General features: G+C 44.4%; 10 non-coding genes across 10 annotated transcripts; 8 read left to right on the forward strand and 2 right to left on the reverse strand.

Annotated features, from left to right (window-relative positions):
• The first annotated feature begins 1368 nt into the window (after positions 1–1368).
• On the forward strand, positions 1369–1483 carry LOC132145833 (U5 spliceosomal RNA). Its single transcript, XR_009434596.1, has one exon. It is a non-coding gene; the product is annotated as a U5 spliceosomal RNA (small nuclear RNA).
• Positions 1484–2727: 1244 nt separating this feature from the next.
• LOC132146094 (U5 spliceosomal RNA) lies at positions 2728–2842 on the forward strand. The gene has a single exon (XR_009434842.1). It is a non-coding gene; the product is annotated as a U5 spliceosomal RNA (small nuclear RNA).
• A 293-nt stretch (positions 2843–3135) lies between these two features.
• Positions 3136–3207, forward strand: trnag-ucc (transfer RNA glycine (anticodon UCC)). Its single transcript has one exon. It is a non-coding gene; the product is annotated as a tRNA-Gly (tRNA).
• A 103-nt stretch (positions 3208–3310) lies between these two features.
• Positions 3311–3382, reverse strand: trnad-guc (transfer RNA aspartic acid (anticodon GUC)). Its single transcript has one exon. It is a non-coding gene; the product is annotated as a tRNA-Asp (tRNA).
• A 1070-nt stretch (positions 3383–4452) lies between these two features.
• LOC132145920 (U5 spliceosomal RNA) lies at positions 4453–4567 on the forward strand. The gene has a single exon (XR_009434679.1). It is a non-coding gene; the product is annotated as a U5 spliceosomal RNA (small nuclear RNA).
• Positions 4568–6316: 1749 nt separating this feature from the next.
• On the forward strand, positions 6317–6388 carry trnag-ucc (transfer RNA glycine (anticodon UCC)). Its single transcript has one exon. It is a non-coding gene; the product is annotated as a tRNA-Gly (tRNA).
• Positions 6389–9556: 3168 nt separating this feature from the next.
• On the reverse strand, positions 9557–9628 carry trnad-guc (transfer RNA aspartic acid (anticodon GUC)). The gene has a single exon. It is a non-coding gene; the product is annotated as a tRNA-Asp (tRNA).
• Positions 9629–10345: 717 nt separating this feature from the next.
• LOC132146026 (U5 spliceosomal RNA) lies at positions 10346–10460 on the forward strand. The gene has a single exon (XR_009434778.1). It is a non-coding gene; the product is annotated as a U5 spliceosomal RNA (small nuclear RNA).
• A 2079-nt stretch (positions 10461–12539) lies between these two features.
• LOC132146020 (U5 spliceosomal RNA) lies at positions 12540–12654 on the forward strand. The gene has a single exon (XR_009434772.1). It is a non-coding gene; the product is annotated as a U5 spliceosomal RNA (small nuclear RNA).
• A 1749-nt stretch (positions 12655–14403) lies between these two features.
• trnag-ucc (transfer RNA glycine (anticodon UCC)) lies at positions 14404–14475 on the forward strand. Its single transcript has one exon. It is a non-coding gene; the product is annotated as a tRNA-Gly (tRNA).
• The last annotated feature ends 3780 nt before the right edge of the window (positions 14476–18255 follow it).

The following is an 18255-nucleotide window of genomic DNA, read 5'->3' on the forward strand; positions in this document are numbered from 1 at the left end:
GTCACCTGTGGCTCCTCCCAAAACTTTTGGATGGAGGAGCTGCACATACTGCCGTTTCTCCCCCAACCAACGCTACTGCACCGACATAACTGAACAATGCATGGCTTTTTCTGACGCTGACACAGCCTTAGCACCGTCAAATTCCGGATGGACCCATCATTAGCTAAAGTCGCATAACATTTGGAACACTACCCGTTGCAGGGGTCATTGTTTGGACTCTTTTTTTTTTTTTTTTAAATTGCGCTTTAAACAAAAAGGATTGTGTTAATGCAACTGAACAACATTAATTAGGAACACAGTGCGTCAATAAAGCAAAATGACAGTTAAAGGCATTTCGTCATTGAAATCGTTGATGTCATCATTCAGCTAAGTTCAGTTTAAATAGTATCTGTGCAATAATTTGCAATCAAGTCAACGATATCGCTGTACATGAAGTGTCCCCAGCTATGCCTGCCAGAGGCGACAGAGGCAAGGAACCAAAACTCGATCGGTGAAAAAATGGAGAAAAAACCCGGTGAGAAACCAATGCTCAGTCGGGGAGACAGTTCTCCTGACTGACTGGATCCGGGTGACTGAAGCGGCCCACTGATCTGGATACAGACTGGATCTGGTGGCTACGGTGACCTCGGAATAAGGGATTTCTTTAAAAGACTCTTTTATTCATATAAGATTTTCTCCAACTTTTCAGATGGAGGCATGAGAAAGAGATTGCCTTGATTGGGCTTGTGGTTATTGGTGGACCGAGGGGACTTTTGTGAGTTTTACTCCTCCCTTTTGGAGTGGGGGGGCTCAGTCGGGGAGACAGTTCTCCTCTGGTCAGAAGAAACCAGCAAATCAGCTCCAGGCTGCAGAAAATTCAGACTGTGCAGAAGAATCATCTGTTTCCTGTGGTCTTGTCCTGGTGGTCGTCTGAGACAAGGTCTTTACAGGGGATCTGTATCTGGGGCTCATCTAGTTTTCCCGGTCTCCGCTGTGTTTCAGGGCCATAGAGGTCCTTTCTAGGTGTTGATCAACCATCTTGTCTGGATACTGACTGGATCCGGGTGACTGAAGCGGCCCACTGATCTGGATACAGACTGGATCTGGTGGCTACGGTGACCTCGGAATAAGGGATTACTTTAAAAGACTCTTTTATTCATATAAGATTTTCTCCAACTTTTCAGATGGAGGCATGAGAAAGAGATTGCCTTGATTGGGCTTGTGGTTATTGGTGGACCGAGGGGACTTTTGTGAGTTTTACTCCTCCCTTTTGGAGTGGGGGGGGGGGCTGACGAAACGCATGTGGGCAGGCCTCGTCACCCTTGATGACCCTTGGCGAGTGTAGTGGTTTACCAGAGGCAGCGCACAGGCCCGAGGAGTCGTAGACACAGCTCGAGTTTCTCTTCATTGTCGCATAAATCTTTCGCCTTTTACTAAAGATTTCCGTGGAGGGGAACTTTTGCGAGTGACCTGTATTTTTGGGTGCTCTGCTCACAGCAGAGCTACACCGAAGTGTCAAGAGCAGAATCAATTTGGCCGTCCGCCAACAGGCTGCAGGAGGGCATGCCACTGGTCATCGTCTGTATTTGCACTCTCTGCGTTTGTGCTGTCAGCACTTAGTGTTTATTTAGCTGGCATGGGAAGGCAGCACTTTCTTGTACGTGACGGGATGCAAATTCTGGAAGGCTCTCTTTAGTGACGGGTCCAAACAAAGATCTCATCAGCTCCTCTAGCCCTATCGGCGACTCATGCACTTCGAGCCTTCTTAGCGACGGCGCAAGTGGCTGACTGCGTTGGTGGTATAGTGGTGAGCATAGCTGCCTTCCAAGCAGTTGACCTGGGTTCGATTCCTGGCCAACGCATGTCCTTTGGCTCGGGCTGATGTCGAAGCAGAACTCCTTCTGTGACCTGTGGCTCCTCCCAAAACTTTTGGATGGATTGTTTGGAAGCCGAAAAGAGCTAGCTCTCCCCGTCGGGGAATCGAACCCCGGTCTTCCGCGTGACAGGCGGAGATACTGTCCACTATACTAACGATGAGCTGCACATGCTGCCGTTTCTCCCCCAACCGACGCTACTGCACCGACATAACTGAACAATGCATGGCTTTTTCTGACGCTGACACAGCCCTAGCACCGTCAAATTCTGGATGGACCCATCATTAGCTAAAGTCGCAGTTCTCCTCTGATCAGAAGAAAACAAGCAAATCTGCTCATGGCTGCAGAAAAGTCAGACTGTGCAGAAGAATCATCTGTTTCCTGTGGTCTTGTCCTGGTGGTCGTCTGAGACAAGGTCTTTACAGGGGATCTGTATCTGGGGCTCATCTAGTTGTCCGATAGGGCTAGAGGTGTTTCAGGGCCATAGAGGTCCTTTCTAGGTGTTGATCAACCATCTTGTCTGGATACTGACTGGATCCGGGTGACTGAAGCGGCCCACTGATCTGGATACAGACTGGATCTGGTGGCTACGGTGACCTCGGAATAAGGGATTTCTTTAAAAGACTCTTTTATTCATATAAGATTTTCTCCAACTTTTCAGATGGAGGCATGAGAAAGAGATTGCCTTGATTGGGCTTGTGGTTATTGGTGGACCGAGGGGACTTTTGTGAGTTTTACTCCTCCCTTTTGGAGTGGGGGGGGGGGGGGGGGGGCTGACGAAACGCATGTGGGCAGGCGTCGTCACCCTTGATGACCCTTGGCGAGCGTAGTGGTTTACCAGAGGCAGCGCACAGGCCCGAGGGGTCGTAGACACAGCTCGAGTTTCTCTTCATTGTTGCATAAATCTTTCGCCTTTTACTTAAGATTTCCGTGGAGGGGAACTTTTGCGAGTGACCTGTATTTTTGGGTGCTCTGCTCACAGCAGAGCTACATCGAAATGTCAAGAGCAGAATCAATTTGGCCGTCTGCTAACACGCTGCAGGAGGGCGTGCCACTGGTCATCGTCTGTATTTGCACTCTCTGCGTTTGCGCTGTCAGCACTTAGTGTTTATTTAGCTGGCATGGGAAGGCAGCACTTTCTTGTACGTGACGGGATGCAAATTCTGGAAGGCTCTCTTTAGTGACGGGTCCAAACAAAGATCTCATCAGCTCCTCTAGCCCTATCGGCGACTAGTGCACTTCGAGCCTTCTTAGCGACGGTGCAAGTGGCTGACTGCTGATTGCGTTGGTGGTATAGTGGTGAGCATAGCTGCCTTCCAAGCAGTTGACCCGGGTTCGATTCCCGGCCAATGCATGTCCTTTGGCTCGGGCTGATGTCGAAGCAGAACTCCTTCTGTGACCTGTGGCTCCTCCCAAAGCTTTTGGATGGATCATTCGGAAGCCGAAAAGAGCTAGCTCTCCCCGTCGGGGAATCGAACCCCGGTCTTCCGCGTGACAGGCGGAGATACTGTCCACTATACTAACGAGGAGCTGCGCATGCTGCCGTTTCTCCCCCAACTGATGCTACTGCACCGACATAACTGAACAATGCATGGCTTTTTCTGACGCTGACACAGCCCTAGCACCGTCAAATTCCGGATGGACCCATCATTAGCTAAAGTCGCATAACATTTGGAACACTACCCGTGACAGGGGTCATTGTTTGGACTCTTTTTTTTTTTTTTTAATTGCGCTTTAAACAAAAAGGATTGTGTCAATGCAACTGAACAACATTAATTAGGAACACAGTGCGTCAATAAAGCAAAATGACAGTTAAAGGCATTTCGTCATTGAAATCGGTGATGTCATCATTCAGCTAAGTTCAGTTTAAATAGTATCTGTGCAATAATTTGCAATCAAGTCAACGATATCGCTGTACATGAAGTGTCCCCAGCTATGCCTGCCAGAGGCGACAGAGGCAAGGAACCAAAACTCGATCTGTGAAAAAATGGAGAAAAAACCCGGTGAGAAACCAGGCTCAGTCGGGGAGACAGTTCTCCTCTGGTCAGAAGAAACCAGCAAATCAGCTCCAGGCTGCAGAAAAGTCAGACTGTGCAGAAGAATCATCTGTTTCCTGTGGTCTTGTCCTGGTGGTCATCTGAGACAAGGTCTTTACAGGGGATCTGTATCTGGGGCTCATCTAGTTGTCCCGGTCTCCACTGTGTTTCAGGGCCATAGAGGTCCTTTCTAGGTGTTGATCAACCATCTTGTCTGGATACTGACTGGATCCGGGTGACTGAAGCGGCCCACTGATCTGGATACAGACTGGATCTGGTGGCTACGGTGACCTCGGAATAAGGGATTTCTTTAAAAGACTCTTTTATTCATATAAGATTTTCTCCAACTTTTCAGATGGAGGCATGAGAAAGAGATTGCCTTGATTGGGCTTGTGGTTATTGGTGGACCGAGGGGACTTTTGTGAGTTTTACTCCTCCCTTTTGGAGTGGGGGGGGGGGTGGCTGACGAAACGCATGTGGGCAGGCGTCGTCACCCTTGATGACCCTTGGCGAGCGTAGTGGTTTACCAGAGGCAGCGCACAGGCCCGAGGGGTCGTAGACACAGCTCGAGTTTCTTTTCATTGTCGCATAAATCTTTCGCCTTTTCCTAAAGATTTCCGTGAAGAGGAACTTTTGCGAGTGACCTGTATTTTTGGGTGCTCTGCTCACAGCAGAGCTACATCGAAATGTCAAGAGCAGAATCAATTTGGCCGTCCGCCAACACGCTGCAGGAGGGCGTGCCACTGGTCATCGTCTGTATTTGCACTCTCTGCGTTTGCGCTGTCAGCACTTAGTGTTTATTTAGCTGGCATGGGAAGGCAGCACTTTCTTGTACGTGACGGGATGCAAATTCTGGAAGGCTCTCTTTAGTGACGGGTCCAAACAAAGATCTCATCAGCTCCTCTAGCCCTATCGGCTACTCGTGCACTTCGAGCCTTCTTAACGACGGCGCAAGTGGCTGACTGCTGACTGCGTTGGTGGTATAGTGGTGAGCATAACTGCCTTCCAAGCAGTTGACCTGGGTTTGATTCCAGGCCAACGCATGTCCTTTGGCTCGGGCTGATGTCGAAGCAGAACTCCTTCTGTGACCTGTGGCTCCTCCCAAAACTTTGGATGGATCATTCGGAAGCCGAAAAGAGCTAGCTCTCCCCGTCGGGGAAAAGAACCCCAGTCTTCTGCGTGACAGGCGGAGAAACTGTCCACTATACTAACGAGGAGCTGCGCATGCTGCTGTTTCTCCCCCAACCGACTCTACTGCACCGACATAACTGAACAATTCATGGCTTTTTCTGACGCTGACACAGCCCTAGCACCGTCAAATTCCGGATGGACCCATCATTAGCTAAAGTCGCATAACATTTGGAACACTACCCGTTGCAGGGGTCATTGTTTGGACTTTTTTTAATTGCGCTTTATACAAAAAGGATTGTGTCAATGCAACTGAACAACATTAATTAGGAACACAGTGCATCAATAAAGCAAAATGACAGTTAAAGGCATTTCGTCATTGAAATCGATGATGTCATCATTCAGCTAAGTTCAGTTTAAATAGTATCTGTGCAATAATTTGCAATCAAGTCAACGATATCGCTGTACATGAAGTGTCCCCAGATATGCCTGCCAGAGGCGACAGAGGCAAGGAACCAAAACTCGATCGGTGAAAAAATGGAGAAAAAACCCGGTGAGAAACCAGGCTCAGTCGGGGAGACAGTTCTCCTCTGGTCAGAAGAAACCAGCAAATCAGCTCCAGGCTGCAGAAAAGTCAGACTGTGCAGAAGAATCATCTGTTTCCTGTGGTCTTGTCCTGGTGGTCGTCTAAGACAAGGTCTTTACAGGGGATCTGTATCTGGGGCTCATCTAGTTGTCCCGGTCTCCGCTGTGTTTCAGGGCCATAGAGGTCCTTTCTAGGTGTTGATCCACCATCTTGTCTGGATACTGACTGGATCCGGGTGACTGAAGCGGCCCACTGATCTGGATACAGAATGGATCTGGTGGCTACGGTGACCTCGGAATAAGGGATTTCTTTAAAAGACTCTTTTATTCATATAAGATTTTCTCCAACTTTTCAGATGGAGGCATGAGAAAGAGATTGCCTTGATTGGGCTTGTGGTTATTGGTGGACCGAGGACAGAGCTACATCAAAATGCAATAGCAGAATCAATTTGGCCGTCCGCCAACACGCTGCAGGAGGGCGTGCCACTGGTCATCGTCTGTATTTGCACTCTCTGCGTTTGCGCTGTCAGCACTTAGTGTTTATTTAGCTGGCATGGGAAGGCAGCACTTTCTTGTACGTGACGGGATGCAAACTCTGGAAGGCTCTCTTTAGTGACGGGTCCAAACAAAGATCTCATCAGCTCCTCTAGCCCTATAGGCGACTCGTGCACTTCGAGCCTTCTTAACGACGGCGCAAGTGGCTGACTGCTGACTGCGTTGGTGGTATAGTGGTGAGCATAGCTGCCTTCCAAGCAGTTGACCCGGGTTCGATTCCCGGCCAACGCATGTCCTTTGGCTCGGGCTGATGTCGAAGCAGAACTCCTTCTGTGACCTGTGGCTCCTCCCAAAACTTTTGGATGGATTGTTCGGAAGCCGAAAAGAGCTAGCACTCCCCGTCGGAGAATCGAACCCAGGTCTTCCGCGTGACAGGTGGAGATACTGTCCACTATACTAACAAGGATCTGCGCATGTTGCTGTTTCTCCCCCAACCGACGCTACTGCACTGACATAACTGAACAATGCATGGCTTTTTCTGACGCTGACACAGCCCTAGCACCGTCAATTTCCGGATGGACCCATCATTAGCTAAAGTCGCATAACATTTGGAACACTACCCGTTGCAGGGGTCATTGTTTGGACTTTTTTTTTTTTTTTTTTTTTTAATTGCGCTTTAAACAAAAAGGATTGTGTCAATGCAACTGAACAACATTAATTAGGAAAACAGTGCGTCAATAAAGCAAAATGACAGTTAAAGGCATTTCGTCATTGAAATCGATGTTGTCATCATTCAGCTAAGTTCAGTTTAAATAGTATCTGTGCAATAATTTGCAATCAAGTCAACGATATCGCTGTACATGAAGTGTCCCCAGCTATGCCTGCCAGAGGCGACATAGGCAAGGAACCAAAACTCGATCGGTGAAAAAATGGAGAAAAAACCCGGTGAGAAACCAGGCTCTGTCGAGGAGACAGTTCTCCTCTGGTCAGAAGAAACAAGCAAATCAGCTCCAGGCTGCAGAAAAGTCAGACTGTGCAGAAGAATCATCTGTTTCCTGTGGTCTTGTCCTGGTGGTCGTCTAAGACAAGGTCTTTACAGGGGATCTGTATCTGGGGCTCATCTAGTTGTCCCGGTCTCCGCTGTGTTTCAGGGCCATAGAGATCCTTTCTAGGTGTTGATCCACCATCTTGTCTGGATACTGACTGGATCCGGGTGACTGAAGCGGCCCACTGATCTGGATACAGAATGTATCTGGTGGCTACGGTGACCTCGGAATAAGGGATTTCTTTAAAAGACTCTTTTATTCATATAAGATTTTCTCCAACTTTTCAGATGGAGGCATGAGAAAGAGATTGCCTTGATTGGGCTTGTGGTTATTGGTGGACCGAGGGCAGAGCTACATCAAAATGCAATAGCAGAATCAATTTGGCCGTCCGCCTACAAGCTGCAGGAGGGCGTGCCACTGGTCATCATCTGTATTTGCACTCTCTGCGTTTGCGCTGTCAGCACTTAGTGTTTATTTAGCTGGCATGGGAAGGCAGCACTTTCTTGTACGTGACGGGATGCAAACTCTGGAAGGCTCTCTTTAGTGACGGGTCCAAACAAAGATCTCATCAGCTCCTCTAGCCCTATCGGCGACTCGTGCACTTCGAGCCTTCTTAGCGACGGTGCAAGTGGCTGACTGCTCACTGCGTTGGTGGTATAGTGGTGAGCATAGCTGCCTTCCAAGCAGTTGACCCGGGTTCGATTCCCAGCCAACGCATGTCCTTTGGCTCGGGCTGATGTCGAAGCAGAACTCCTTCTGTGACCTGTGGCTCCTCCCAAAACTTGTGGATGGATCGTTCGGAAGCCGAAAAGAGCTAGCTCTCCCCGTCGGTGAATCGAACCCCGGTCTTCCGCGTGTGTAGTGTATTTTCGTCGGCCATGGATCTGAGGAATCACACTGTCTCAGGGTTCTGTTTCCAGAAGAAAGATTTTATTCTCAAGAGAAAATAAAACCGAGAAAGCTCTGCAGAACAGTCTGTCGAGCCTGTGTCGGTTCTCTATTTTATACAATGCTTCTGAAGGCGTGCCCATGTTCAATACATTTCATACATATGGTTCTGTTTATCAACTCTTTTACCTTTCATGGCTGTCTCCAGCTTGCTTTTAGGATGTAGAATTTATTCTAAGTGAAACGAGGAGGCCTAATCATATATTTTGTCTTATGTCAAAATAGGGTGTCCAACTTTACTATATGCTGTATTTTGGTAATGTCTGCACCAAGGAGGTCTGATCATATATTTTGTCTAATGTCCAAATAGAGTGTGCAGATGGACCATATACTATCCCCCTGCACTCTCTGCACATTCCATTCTCAGGCAGGCCTCTACATACAGTCAAAAGCATGATTATAACAGTATAATAACTTCATACATAAATGGCTAGAGTCACATTGATTATGCCTGATTAGTTTACATATTGACCAATAAAAATCTTCCACATTCTCCCCTTTGAGACTTAATAAGTCTCACATTTGATTATTTTTATCCAGAGTGCTACTCCATAATCCAGTCATATTAGTTACACTACCTAGTGACTAAATAAGTCACATTGTATTATCACCAGTGACTAGATTATGAAATTCCACTCTGAGGGATTACTGGACCAAACATCTCTCTCCTAATTTGACAAGGAGGGAGTAAAAGATCCAGTCTCCCTAACCCCTCATTAAAGATAAAACAATGTTCAGCACTTCAGTAAATGCTCCTTCTGGAGCAGTATTATTTGGTATATAAATACAGCATTGTCCCCCAAACATAACACATACTTTTCATTCTTCTTCAGTTTCCAAACAATCTAGAGCTTTTCCATTTTGCTCTTTTCATTATATTTGTTGCATCCAATTGCTCTATATTTTCCCTTCAAATCTTCCTACATCCACATTTCCCTTCTCATAACCTTCAAATTATTCATCTGCCATTACTTGACATTATCTTTCTACTTTTTCTTTTCCATTTCTTGGCCCACATCTGCTCCCAATATTTTGATCTCCGTAGCAGTCCCATCTCTCTTTCATTCCATATTTGCACTCTCTGTGTTTGCGCTGTCAGCACTTAGTGTTTATTTAGCTGGCATGGGAAGGCAGCACTTTCTTGTACGTGACGGGATGCAAAGTCTGGAAGGCTCTCTTTAGTGACGGGTCCAAACAAAGATCTCCTCAGCTCCTCTAGCCCTATCGGCGACTCGTGCACTTCAAACCTTCTTAGCGACGGCACAAGTGGCTGACTGCTGACTGCTGACTGTGTTGGTGGTATAGTGGTGAGCATAGCTGCCTTCCAAGCAGTTGACCCGGGTTCGATTCCCGGCCAACGCATGTCCTTTGGCTCGGGCTGATGTCGAATCAGAACTCCTTCTGTGACCTGTGGCTCCTCCCAAAACTTTTGGATGGATCATTCGGAAGCCGAAAAGAGCTAGCTCTCCCCGTCGGGGAATCGAACCCCGGTCTTCCGCGTGACAGGCGGAGATACTGTCCACTATACTAACGAGGAGCTGCGCATGCTGCCGTTTCTCCCCCAACCGACGCTACTGCACCGACATAGCCAATGCATAGACAATGCATGGCTTTTTCTGACGGTGACACAGCCCTAGCACCGTCAAATTCCGGATGGACCCATCATTAGCTAAAGTCGCAGTTCTCCTCTGGTCAGAAGAAACCAGCAAATCAGCTCCAGGCTGCAGAAAAGTCAGACTGTGCAGAAGAATCATCTGTTTCCTGTGGTCTTGTCCTGGTGGTCGTCTGAGACAAGGTCTTTACAGGGGACCTGTATCTGGGGCTCATCTAGTTGTCCGATAGGGCTAGAGGTGTTTCAGGGCCATAGAGGTCCTTTCTAGGTGTTGATCAACCATCTTTTCTGGATACTGACTGGATCCGGGTGACTGAAGCGGCCCACTGATCTGGATACAGACTGGATCTGGTGGCTACGGTGACCTCGGAATAAGGGATTTCTTTAAAAGACTCTTTTATTCATATAAGATTTTCTCCAACTTTTCAGATGGAGGCATGAGAAAGAGATTGCCTTGATTGGGCTTGTGGTTATTGGTGGACCGAGGGGACTTTTGTGAGTTTTACTCCTCCCTTTTGGAGTGGGGGGGGGGGGGGGGGGGCTGACGAAACGCATGTGGGCAGGCGAGGTCACCCTTGATGACCCTTGGCGAGAGTAGTGGTTTACCAGAGGCAGCGCACAGGCCCGAGGGGTCGTAGACACAGCTCGAGTTTCTCTTCATTGTTGCACAAATCTTTCGCCTTTTACTAAAGATTTCCGTGGAGGGGAACTTTTGCGAGTGACTTGTATTTCTGGGTGCTCTGCTCACAGCAGAGCTACATCGAAATGTCAAGAGCAGAATCAATTTGGCCGTCTGCCAACACGCTCCAGGAGGGCGTGCCACTGGTCATCGTCTGTATTTGCATTCTCTGCGTTTGCGCTGTCAGCACTTAGTGTTTATTTAGCTGGCATGGGAAGGCAGCACTTTCTTGTACGTGACGGGATGCAAATTCTGGAAGGCTCTCTTTAGTGACGGGTCCAAACAAAGATCTCATCAGCTCCTCTAGCCCTATCGGCGACTCGTGCACTTCGAGCCTTCTTAGCGACGGCGCAAGTGGCTGACTGCGTTGGTGGTATAGTGGTGAGCATAACTGCCTTCAAAGCAGTTGACCCGGGTTCGATTCCCGGCCAACGCATGTCCTTTGGCTCGGGCTGATGTCGAAGCAGAACTCCTTCTGTGACCTGTGGCTCCTCCCAAAACTTTTGGATGGATCATTCGGAAGCCGAAAAGAGCTAGCTCTCCCCGTCGGGGAATCGAACCCGTGTCTTCCGCGTGACAGGCGGAGATACTGTCCACTATACTAACGAGGAGCTGCGCATGCTGCCGTTTCTCCCCCAACCGACGCTACTGCACCGACATAACTGAACAATGCATGGCTTTTTCTGACGCTGACACAGCCCTAGCACCGTCAAATTCCGGATGGACCCATCATTAGCTAAAGTCGCATAACATTTGGAACACTACCCGTGACAGGGGTCATTGTTTGGACTCTTTTTTTTTTTTTTTTTTAATTGCGCTTTAAACAAAAAGGATTGTGTCAATGCAACTGAACAACATTAATTAGGAACACAGTGCGTCAATAAAGCAAAATGACAGTTAAAGGCATTTCGTCATTGAAATCGGTGATGTCATCATTCAGCTAAGTTCAGTTTAAATAGTATCTGTGCAATAATTTTTCAATCAAGTCAACGATATCGCTGTACATGAAGTGTCCCCAGCTATGCCTGCCAGAGGCAACAGAGGCAAGGAACCAAAACTCGATCTGTGAAAAAATGGAGAAAAAACCCGGTGAGAAACCAGGCTCAGTCGGGGAGACAGTTCTCCTCTGGTCAGAAGAAACCAGCAAATCAGCTCCAGGCTGCAGAAAAGTCAGACTGTGCAGAAGAATCATCTGTTTCCTGTGGTCTTGTCCTGGTGGTCGTCTAAGACAAGGTCTTTACAGGGGATCTGTATCTGGGGCTCATCTAGTTGTCCCGGTCTCCGCTGTGTTTCAGGGCCATAGAGGTCCTTTCTAGGTGTTGATCCACCATCTTGTCTGGATACCGACTGGATCCGGGTGACTGAAGTGGCCCACTGATCTGGATACAGAATGGATCTGGTGGCTACGGTGACCTCGGAATAAGGGATTTCTTTAAAAGACTCTTTTATTCATATAAGATTTTCTCCAACTTTTCAGATGGAGGCATTAGAAAGAGATTGCCTTGATTGGGCTTGTGGTTATTGGTGGACCGAGGGGACTTTTGTGAGTTTTACTCCTCCCTTTTGGAGTAGGGGGGCTCAGTCGGGGAGACAGTTCTCCTCTGGTCAGAAGAAACCAGCAAATCAGCTCCAGGCTGCAGAAAATTCAGACTGTGCAGAAGAATCATCTGTTTCCTGTGGTCTTGTCCTGGTGGTCGTCTGAGACAAGGTCTTTACAGGGGATCTGTATCTGGGGCTCATCTAGTTTTCCCGGTCTCCGCTGTGTTTCAGGGCCATAGAGGTCCTTTCTAGGTGTTGATCAACCATCTTGTCTGGATACTGACTGGATCCGGGTGACTGAAGCGGCCCACTGATCTGGATACAGACTGGATCTGGTGGCTACGGTGACCTCGGAATAAGGGATTTCTTTAAAAGACTCTTTTATTCATATAAGATTTTCTCCAACTTTTCAGATGGAGGCATGAGAAAGAGATTGCCTTGATTGGGATTGTGGTTATTGGTGGACCGAGGGGACTTTTGTGAGTTTTACTCCTCCCTTTTGGAGTGGGGGGGGGGGCTGACGAAACGCATGTGGGCAGGCGTCGTCACCCTTGATGACCCTTGGCGAGCGTAGTGGTTTACCAGAGGCAGAGCACAGGCCCGAGGGGTCATAGACACAGCTCGAGTTTCTTTTCATTGTCGCATAAATCTTTCGCCTTTTACTAAAGATTTCCGTGAAGAGGAACTTTTGCGAGTGACCTTTATTTTTGGGTGCTCTGCTCACAGCAGAGCTACATCGAAATGTCAAGAGCAGAATCAATTTGGCGGTCCGCCAACACGCTGCAGGAGGGCGTGCCACTGGTCATCGCCTGTATTTGCACTCTCTGCGTTTGCGCTGTCAGCACTTAGTGTTTATTTAGCTGGCATGGGAAGGCAGCACTTTCTTGTACGTGACGGGATGCAAATTCTGGAAGGCTCTCTTTAGTGACGGGTCCAAACAAAGATCTCATCAGCTCCTCTAGCCCTATCGGCTACTCGTGCACTTCGAGCCTTCTTAACGACGGCGCAAGTGGCTGACTGCTGACTGCGTTGGTGGTATAGTGGTGAGCATAACTGCCTTCCAAGCAGTTGACCTGGGTTCGATTCCAGGCCAACGCATGTCCTTTGGCTCGGGCTGATGTCGAAGCAGAACTCCTTCTGTGACCTGTGGCTCCTCCCAAAACTTTTGGATGGATCATTCGGAAGCCGAAAAGAGCTAGCTCTCCCCGTCGGGGAAACGAACCCCAGTCTTCCGCGTGACAGGCGGAGAAACTGTCCACTATACTAACGAGGAGCTGCGCATGCTGCTGTTTCTCCCCCAACCGACTCTACTGCACCGACATAACTGAACAATGCATGGCTTTTTCTGACGCTGACACAGCCCTAGCACCGTCAAATTCTGGATGGACCCATCATTAGCTAAAGTCGCATAACATTTGGAACACTACCCGTTGCAGGGGTCATTGTTTGGACTTTTTTTAATTGCGCTTTAAACAAAAAGGATTGTGTCAATGCAACTGAACAACATTAATTAGGAACACAGTGCGTCAATAAAGCAAAATGACAGTTAAAGGCATTTCGTCATTGAAATCGATGATGTCATCATTCAGCTAAGTTCAGTTTAAATAGTATCTGTGCAATAATTTGCAATCAAGTCAACGATATCGCTGTACATGAAGTGTCCCCAGATATGCCTGCCAGAGGCGACAGAGGCAAGGAACCAAAACTCGATCGGTGAAAAAATGGAGAAAAAACCCGGTGAGAAACCAGGCTCAGTCGGGGAGACAGTTCTCCTCTGGTCAGAAGAAACCAGCAAATCAGCTCCAGGCTGCAGAAAAGTCAGACTGTGCAGAAGAATCATCTGTTTCCTGTGGTCTTGTCCTGGTGGTCGTCTAAGACAAGGTCTTTACAGGGGATCTGTATCTGGGGCTCATCTAGTTGTCCCGGTCTCCGCTGTGTTTCAGGGCCATAGAGGTCCTTTCTAGGGGTAATCCACCATCTTGTCTGGATACTGACTGGATCCGGGTGACTGAAGCGGCCCACTGATCTGGATACAGAATGGATCTGGTGGCTACGGTGACCTCGGAATAAGGGATTTCTTTAAAAGACTCTTTTATTCATATAAGATTTTCTCCAACTTTTCAGATGGAGGCATGAGAAAGAGATTGCCTTGATTGGGCTTGTGGTTATTGGTGGACCGAGGACAGAGCTACATCAAAATGCAATAGCAGAATCAATTTGGCCGTCCGCCAACACGCTGCAGGAGGGCGTGCCACTGGTCATCGTCTGTATTTGCACTCTCTGCGTTTGCGCTGTCAGCACTTAGTGTTTATTTAGCTGGCATGGGAAGGCAGCACTTTCTTGTACGTGACGGGATGCAAACTCTGGAAGGCTCTCTTTAGTGACGGGTCCAAACAAAGATCTCATCAGCTCCTCTAGCCCTATCGGCGACTCGTGCACTTCGAGCCTTCTTAACGACGGCGCAAGTGGCTGACTGCTGACTGCGTTGGTGGTATAGTGGTGAGCATAGCTGCCTTCCAAGCAGTTGACCCGGGTTCGATTCCCGGCCAACGCATGTCCTTTGGCTCGGGCTGATGTCGAATCAGAACTCCTTCTGTGACCTGTGGCTCCTCCCAAAACTTTTGGATGGATCATTCGGAAGCCGAAAAGAGCTAGCTCTCCCCGTCGGGGAATCGAACCCCGGTCTTCCGCGCGGGAGCCGAAAATAGTTAAGCTTAACTTCTCTTAACTTTTCCCATTCATTCTCTATGGTAGTGCTTAACACTACGGATGCAATATATTTGTGGCCACACGTAGATTTCCTGGCGCTGTTTCGCTTCTTCCGTGGCAGGGAATTCAAACAGCAGATACTCATCTGTCAATCATTCGCTCTGAAGGAGAGGAGACGCGTTTTACGATCGGAGATTTCTTCACGAAATTGTTTTGTTTGAACAACATACGCTGCCAAACTCCCAACAAGCAGGTAAAGTGAATTCTGTGTTTCTTTTAAAAAAACTAAACCAAAAAAAAAAAAACCTTACAATTAATTACTTATTATATTATCATATAATCATACTTATGTGATTATTTATAGCAACTGTTTTGAATGTTATGTGATTTTCAAGACTTTAGTGCAAATATATAAATATATATATATATATATATATATATATATATATATATATATATATAATTGTCAACATGTACTGTGTGGTACAATTTCAAAATAACTATTTCCTATATATATATATATATATATATATATATATATACATATACATATATATATATATATATATATATATATATATATATATATATATATACATATACATATATGTATATATATATAAAAAATTGTCAACATTTTCTGTGTGGTACAACTTAAAATAACTATTTCCTATGTTAAGTTAACTTTATTCCTGTGATGCAAAGCTGAATTCTTCAGCATCATTTATACTCTTCAGTGTGTCATATGATCCAGAAATCATTATTTATATGATTTTTTGCTTACAAAACATTTCTTATTGTAATCAATGTTGATATTATCATTGTCACTACAATGATGAAAGCACATTATTTTCGGAAGGTTGACGTGATGCTGAAGACTGGAGTAATAATTCAGAAAATTCAGCTTTTCATAACAGGAATAAATTACAATGATTAGAAAATATATTCAAATATAAAAAAATAAAAAAACATTTGTAAAAATAAGGACACACACACACACACATACATATATATATATATATATATATATATATATATATATATATATATATATATATATATATATATATATAATGAATTATAAAATACATTTGATATATTTAATTTGAATCTATATTTCAGGAATGTTAAGATGATGCATGCTGTGTCAAGACCCATCCACCCGTCTCACTCCACCATAACATCACACCAGACACTGAAGGGAAGGGTTTCTTCCGGATGCAGGTAAATAAATAATTCATACAGGCACTTATGTGTGTAAACTGTCTGTCTCATATGTGCACACCACACCAAGACAAATATTTTAATAAAGTAATGCTGTTAATCTTCTGTAGAACACCACACCATCTGCCATAACTGCGTCCCTCGTTCAGCTCACACTGGACCCCTCAGAACGGCTGGTCTTCGTGTTGGACCATAGATGGACAGATCTGTTGAGAACTGCCTCTCTTGAACATCTCTTGGCAACGCAACATAGGAGCAAGGATCTTCTTAAACAGGTCGAAGGCTTGTTTTATTTTCTGTGTCTTCCACAAATTGTATTATTATTAATATTATTGTAGCTGTTGTTGTTTAATCTACAATTTTAAATTATTTAATTGATTTCCATTTGTTAAATAAAACATCAGAAGTATTGGCCTTGTTTACACTGTACTTTAGTGTGTTAATTAATTGTATTGACTTGCTTTATTTTATCTTGCTCAGTTTTGTAAACACTAAATGTTAGTAACGGATATTATTAAACTCCGTAAATAAATATTTTATTTAAAATACTCTTACCAGTCAAATGTTTTTCAGCAGTAAGATTTTTAATGTTTTTTGAGAATCTCTTCTGCTCACCAAGCCTGCCTTTATTTTATCCAAAGTACAGCAAAAACTGTAGCATTTTAAATATTCTTACTATTTTAAATCAGCTGCTTTCTATTTCAATTCAATTCAATTCAAGTTTATTTGTATAGCGCTTTTTACAATACAAATTGTTACAAAGCAACTTTACAGAAAATTATGTTTCTACAATATTTAGTAATAACTTATAAGTGGTGACTGTCAGTTTGTGCACGTATGACAGGATTTGTAGAAAAATTCATACAAGACGTAGTCAGCCAGACGATGAACATTATTAATTTTATTAATAATTAATAATTATTATATGATGCAGTCACACTTGTAGCAATATTTGTTAGTTCTGTTTGTGGATTCAGGGTTGGCATCATCTGGGGTCCTCTGAGGGTCAGCATCATCTCTTCTCAGGTGTTCTGGATCCAGACTGGAGCTTGTGTAAATCCTAGTTACCACGGGATCAAGATCCCAGCAGAAACAGAGACACATATAGAGACATCATTAGCATAGCTGCTGTTCCAACAGAGTAAAATTAATTAGTTTAACCCAAGCTAAAGAATAAGAATGCACATTTGATCAGATACAACTACACTCACAATTTAAGAGATACATTATTCGAATGCTTGGCGAAAGAGATGCGTTTATAATCTAGATTTAAACAGAGAGAGTGTGTCTGAACCCCGAACATTATCAGGAAGGCTATATATTTGAATATATACTGTAATTTATTTCTGTGATGCACAGCTGTATTTTCAGCATCATTCATCCAGTCTTCAGTGTCACATGATCTTCAGAAATCAGAATAATATGATGATTTACCGCTCAAGAAAAATTTATTATTATTATTATTATTACTGTTGTTGTTATGTTATGTTGAAAACAGCCGAGTACAATCTTTTCAGTTTCTTACATGAATAGAAAGTTCAGAAGAACAGCATTTATCTGAAATATATATATATATATTTTTTTTTACATTTTCATCATCAACATTTTTCATCTTTATCATCACTTTTAATCAATTTAAATCATCCTTGCTAAAAAAAAAGGCATTAATTTCTGTCATTTCTTTCCCCCCAAAAGAATGGTACAATCTATATTGTTAAGAAAGCTTTTTATTTCAAATAAATGCAGATCTTTGGATCTTTCTATTTAAAGAATCCCTGGGGGGGTTTAAAATATTGATAATAATAATAATAATAATATTTTTTCTTGAGCAGTAAATCATCATATTATTCTGATTTCTGAAGATCATGTGACACTGAAGACAGGAGAAATGATGCTGAAAATACAGCTGCTCATCACAAAAATAAAATACATTTTACTATATGTTCAAATAGAAAGCAGTTATTTTAACTAGTAAAAATATTTCAACAATATTATTGCTTTTACTGTATTTTGGACCAAATAAAGGCAGGCTTGGTGAGAATTAAAAATCTTACTGTTCAAAAACATTTAAGTGGTAGTGTAATATATTTTTTTTCTGTGTTCTCCACAACTTTAGATTTTATTATTGTTGTTGTTGTTGAATCTATACATTTAAATATTTTCATGTATTTCAATTTGTTAATTAAAATACTATAAGTATGTGGCCTTGTTTGAACTGTATTGAACTGTGTGTTAAGTTTTATTGATTAAAAAATGTATACATTTTGTTGATTTTCTTTTAAATTGATATTACATTTTATTTACTTGCTCAGATATGTAAACACTGAATGTTAATAACTGTTACCATTAAACATACATAATTATTTAATATAAAACATATTTGTATTGTTTTTTCTGTTCT

This window comes from Carassius carassius, chromosome 8, assembly GCF_963082965.1.
Source record: "Carassius carassius chromosome 8, fCarCar2.1, whole genome shotgun sequence".
In the NCBI taxonomy this organism is placed as follows: Eukaryota; Metazoa; Chordata; class Actinopteri; order Cypriniformes; family Cyprinidae; genus Carassius; species Carassius carassius.